This window comes from Fukomys damarensis, unplaced genomic scaffold, assembly GCF_012274545.1.
Source record: "Fukomys damarensis isolate Sample0158 unplaced genomic scaffold, DMR_v1.0_HiC HiC_scaffold_38, whole genome shotgun sequence".
NCBI classification, from domain to species: Eukaryota; Metazoa; Chordata; class Mammalia; order Rodentia; family Bathyergidae; genus Fukomys; species Fukomys damarensis.
In genome coordinates this window covers 21,479,101-21,485,018 of record NW_022900950.1, presented here as the reverse complement: position 1 = coordinate 21,485,018, position 5,918 = coordinate 21,479,101, and the positions used below count along the sequence as shown (strand labels likewise).

General features: G+C 33.9%; 1 protein-coding gene across 1 annotated transcript in view; it reads right to left on the bottom strand.

Moving 5' to 3' along the window:
• LOC104868855 (N-deacetylase and N-sulfotransferase 4) overlaps positions 1-3,354 on the bottom strand; it is a 286,413-nt gene extending 283,059 nt beyond the window's left edge. The window contains exon 1 of the mRNA XM_010633850.2: positions 2,765-3,354. The gene's annotated coding sequence lies outside the window, so the exon portion shown is untranslated. The remainder of the gene's footprint in view (positions 1-2,764) is intronic.
• Positions 3,355-5,918: the final 2,564 nt, after the last annotated feature.

The window sequence follows — 5,918 nt, the reverse complement described above, 5'->3', positions numbered from 1 at the left end:
TATATGTATATATTACAGTAGTGCTTAGTATGCGTTCTCCTGCTGCACGTTTTCCCTGACCAGTTGCTGCAGGAACAGCTTCACATTTCTCAGCTTTGGCATGTACCCACATGTGGCACCTGAGGTCTCTCTTCTCTGCCCTTTCCAAGATGATGGTTAGACTCTGCTTCTTATTATTGTCTTCTCCTGAGTATGTATTGATTTTATAGGAGTTTATTTATATTGTTTTCATTAGAGAGGCCTTCATAAAGACAAAACCTGTGTACATTTAAAATTTTGCTCTACTCAGAAAATGAATATGTTCTGTAACCATTCCACAGTTTGGAGAAAGAAAGTAACACTTCCGGTTAGACTTAAAGCTTAACGCATTACCAATGACTTTCAGCCCAGAAAGAATTAGCCTTCTGAGTATACAGGTTTTTGGTCTCAGCTTCTAGCTAGGGCTGATATTCTACCTTTATTTTGTAAGTGTCCCCAGCTGCTTTCCAAATCTGAGGAGGCAGCACCAGCCAGAATCTTCTAGTCTGAACACAGTATGCTAAGCTAAATGCTTCTCTGCTCTCCTTGAGTGGTTGCTTCTGAATGAAACACAAAAAGTTTGATGTTTGCATTTTCTTGTCAAAGACTCCTTTTCTACTCAAACAGAAAATAGAAGAGAATCATATATACATAAGACCAATTAGGGAAAGCTATTGTATGGATTCAAAGCAGTTATTCAACATCTTTAAGAACTAATATTGGCTTAGGATGGAATTAAGAAACAATTTTTTAAAAAATCCATTTACTGTGCACATTTTTGAGAGAAGAATAGGTACAGAACAGATATAACAGTTTTAATATGCAGATAAAATATAAATATTACTCTTTCCTGAATACATATGAATTTATATTTCTCTTTTATCAAAGATAAAATTTCAAACTGATATGATTTTAATAGATCTATAGTCAAATGTCCACATTAATTTACTGAAGGGAAAGCATAAGGAAATTATTATGAGGTTTTACTTTTCATCAAGGATGATATCTGGCTTTCTAAATTACATATATATTTTCCCTGTAAGGCTGGTTTTCACACTATGTAATTAATAAGTTCTACACATTGCAATCTTCTCAAAGGGCTTTCCTATGCATCAGTCTTAGTGGTGACCAGTTGCCATTCAAACAGAGTTTAAAAAGGACTATTGGGCTCAGTGTTGAATTTCCAAAAATTTTCCCCCATCAGTTAATTTTTTACAGCTATCAATCTAAATGATCTATTGATCATTGGGTATTTAGAGGATTATTTCTTTAAAAAATTGTAACACTTATATACTGTAAAAATCCCGTTTATATATTGAGATACATGTAAATGCCAAGCATATTCTGCTTATTAATCACTTAGTCTTTCATTCATTCTTGCTGAAAACACACTGTACTAGTCAGTAGACTTTGTATTCTGTACATGTACATGCTCATCAAAAAACATAACCAGTGGAACACTTCCTTGGCTTTTGGATATTGCTAAATTGACATACTTTTAATAAAAGATTAAGACTATTCTTTTGATATGAAAAGAAACCTTTTAAATCTTTGTGGGGAAAACTCACTGCCTCTTAGTTTTGAAGAAATTCAACCAATTACAGTAACTTGTCGCCGTCAATTTCTTCAGGTAGAAAGAAACTCACAAGATTTTAACTGTTGAGTTGATAAGAAAGTGGATAACTAAAACCTTTCTGAGTTAGAAACAGAATATTGATGTGCAATTAACTTTAAAACATTTATAATTTTGAGCTAATTAAAATGTTCTGATAGAAAGCTTTCTGAAAGCAAGAAAAGAGAGTTTGAAAGAGATGATAAACTGTTGAAACTTTTTTTCAGAACTATATGAAAATTCACTTTAGCTAATCACAATAAGGAAAGCAGGCCATCAGTCAACATATCCTTATAGTAACAGTGAAAATACCGTGTCTCATTAACAAGGACAAATTACAAGGAAAATAAGGCTTACATTTCCTTCCTTTGTATTTAACTTCCTCTTACTCAGTATTGAAGAAGATCATTAAAACTGTATTTAAATAACATGTCTCACTTTCCAACTTATTCTGCAGCTGAGAAATTTGGAGGTATACACAGGTATATCACATCCCAGTTTCTGTCCTTCTGGGAATCTGTTTATGGCCTATGACATATATTATTCTAAGAATTTATTTTTCTTTCCTAATAGGATCTGGGCAGAAAGTATCTATTTCTTTATGAGCAATTTATGACTGTATTATACAATTTCAAATGTCTGTGACAGCTGTTTCTCTAAAGGAGATCATTAGAAGACAACATGCCTATAAATTTCATGTCCCAGAGAGAGGAGTTCTCATCTTGGGTATTTTGAATGCCATGTTCTCAGTAAACATTATAACAACACAATTAGTTTTGAATAATGAGTTTGTAAAACTGACAATTTCAACATGAAAAGTCTAAAATATTAATCAAGTAATGTGTTTTTTCTCTACAAATATTCGGGCTGTTCAAAATATTTCAAGTTCTGTCTATTTTTTTGAGGCAGGACTGTAGATTCCATTTTATAGTACAAACATAACTTTTACAAAGCATAATGACAGGTAAGTACTAACATGCCTTAAAGTGGGATTGAATTTGGTTTAAAAATATTATCTGCTTCTACATAAATCTTTCACAAATAAAACTTTATTGTGTTCAACTTGTTTATGTAGCTATGCAACATATATCTATTTCACACACCTCAATTTCAGCAAATTAAGCAGTAACTTACCTAGAGAAGCATTTCAATTTTTTTCTTTTGCTAACTTGAATTTATCCCGAGTTAGAAGATGAAATATCCAGTGTTCAGGCTCACTTGGCTCCAGGTTAATGAGGAGTAGCTTTCAGTTCGTGCAGTCTGCTCCTACAATATTCCAAGAGCGCTTTCTTAGCTCCAGTCCTAGTGCCTGAACTCTTCTAGCAGTCTTTTTATTTATACACACATTATCCTTTTCAAAACAAGCAGCCAGCTGGAATGATTCAAACCTCTGTTCAGCACACCGTTAAAATGCAGCTTCCTTCTTGGACACGAGAATTACACCAGGGAGCAGACCGGGTACAGCAGAAAAGGCTGTGAGAACTATTTAATCACTGGAATACCAGCTGCTCAGGCTCTGCCTGGCTCCTGCGCTGTGCCTGCTGTTTAGCTGGAGTCCGTCTTTCCCTCCCTCCCTCTCTCTCCTATCCACAGAACTGTAAAGGCAGCTCTGCCCGATTATGATTGGCAGAAACACCCAATTCCTCCAGCTAATCATCCTCAAGTCTTTCACAGACCTAGAGCTGCCGTGATGTCATCCAGGCCCGGGATGTTACACATGAATTCTTTCCAAGAGAAGCCAATTCAGCCGTGGGCTGCATTCCTCTCCTCACACCACTGTGATTGATCAGATGCTCCTGGAGGATTTGCATAATCTTTCATTGTACAGTCGGACTACGTATTTCCTATGAAATTCCAGAATAAAATTTCACTTTGTAGCTGTGACGCTGCCATAGGAGCCTATTGGGTTAAAAATAAAAAGTTCACGACGGGATTCTCTGCTATTAAATGTGTACTAAACACATGAATTTCAAACTCAAAACAACAACAAAAAAATAGGAAAGTTGGAGATACATAGTCCTGAAATTAATAATATTGCAAGAATAAATGTTAGAAGAAATTAGTGAGCATGTGTGTATGTTAGTGATGGTCTTACTAATTGAAGGAAATTCTGAATTATTGTGGAAAAATACTTGTCCCAAGTCTGATAAAATATTTTTATGCCATTAGCATGATTACCTGCTCTTTGTTCTCTATTAACTTGGGCAAACTCATAAAGAGATAATAAAGTCCTTTTATATACTTTTTGGAAAGTTCTTTGAACTACTGCATCAGAATACTTACCCGATTGAAAAATGCTTTCCAATACATTTTTTCAATCTAGATCATATGGTTCCCAGGGCTTTTCTTGTTTCAATATCTTCTTCAGTCTTTGCTTTGTAATGTAGCAGAACAAGAAATGCTAATGAGAATTTGGTCCAAGACCACTTATTATGAAATAGAAAGCAGAAGTGTAAAGTTTTCTCATCTCCGATTACTTCATCAGAATGTATGTCTTCCGTTGTGCACAATTTGGCTTGGGATATTGAGGCAACTTCCATAAAACTGTCTGTTTGCCTGAAAGTACAGTAAGAAAGAGTCCTCAAAACTCAGCAATCTTTGATGTTGTGGTCTTTTGGATGAATAACTTCAATGCATTCAGTATTCCTTACGTTATTATGCTGCAAAAGGTTTTGGGGGTCAGTAAGTTGTAGACACAAGTTTCAAAGAGGATAGAAAAAGACATCTGGTGACTTAGAATATCTACCAGTTATTTTAAAACAAGTACAATCTGGTACATCATAGATCATGAGTCTATTATTTGTTCAAGTGTTCAGTTTAAAAATACTTTAAAGAAAACATTTTATTTTAAAGATTAAAAAAAGAAGTCCAGGGGTTTCTTGCTAAGAACATTTATAGAACATAATGCATTTGAGGATGAAGTCAGAATTTGCATGATACATGTGAAGATCTATAAAGGATAAAGTGCAACTAAGTATATCAACAAGTGAATAATAAAACAATTATGCCAAGACATAACTGCTGATAAAATAAATTTTATATTTGATTTAATTTTTCATTTATGTGGTATTTGTAGGTATATAATGCCTTTGAATTCAATCAAATTATTATAATGTTATTTCTTTAAGTGAAAAAGGAACATAAACAAAAAGTTTATGTCTTCATCCTATTGGCTTCCTTCTACTTTACAAATCAGTCAAAAACGCCACTTTAGAGAGTCATCTGAGTCATCTGAGTATCTTAATTGATTTAAATGACAACACAGTGATTCTGATAACAAAACCATCACATGAAAACATGGGAGCTGATACACAAGCTCAGCACGGATGTGAGCTGTAGTGGGTGTTAGTTGATGACAAGGGAAAGCTGATAATCAGTTTTTTTTCACTAATGGTAATGTAGAAATAAAGTTTTTATGTGAAGAAATAGAAGGCTATTAACTGGACCAAAATGAATAACATAATGAAATAATCTTGTCAGTAGAATTAGTAAAACACAACACTAATGGGAGATTTTACATATAAAAAACATTAGTAATTAAATATTAACTTTTAGAAAAAAAATCCAGAAATAGGAAATAAATTTATTGCTAGAGAAAAAAAAAAAAGAGAGAATCTTACTGTCTGTTTCACATTAAGACAGAAATTAAACACTGAGGACAGAGGGTCCTAGCATGTACCTATGCATCAGTGAACGGAAGCCAACCAAACACTTCAAATTCCTGATAAAAGTTAGGGAAATTCACTAAGCAATAAATACAAAATAATTTCAAAACTGTTTGGAACATTTTTAATATAAATTTCTTTTGTATATTGTATTCTTCAATGATTAAAAATACATTTGTGAAATTATTATGTTACCATTTTTTTTTTTTTTAAACAGGGGATTGAACTCAGGACCCTGTGCTTCCAAGGCAGGCAGCGGAACCACTGAGCTAACTCCCTGGCCCACCATTTTTAATCTATCAATTTTGGAGAGCTATGACTCAGCATTTTTGGAGGGGCATTTGATTTGCAAGAAAAATGAGGGAAATTATTTGCTCAGTGTATGTGTGTGTGTGTGTGTGTGTGTGTGTGTGTGTGTTTCCTCTTTGGATCACTTAAACTGTATTACACAATTTATAGGCCTTGTACTTAAATGAGATGTAGCACCTATTCTAGATGCTAGAATAGATGTAGCACCTATTTGTTTGTTAATAGGATACATTGTACAAAGCATCTCCCCTTCTGCTACTAATTGAGTTCCACAGAAAAATAAAAGATAATCCATTTTCCTTTTGACACCCCAT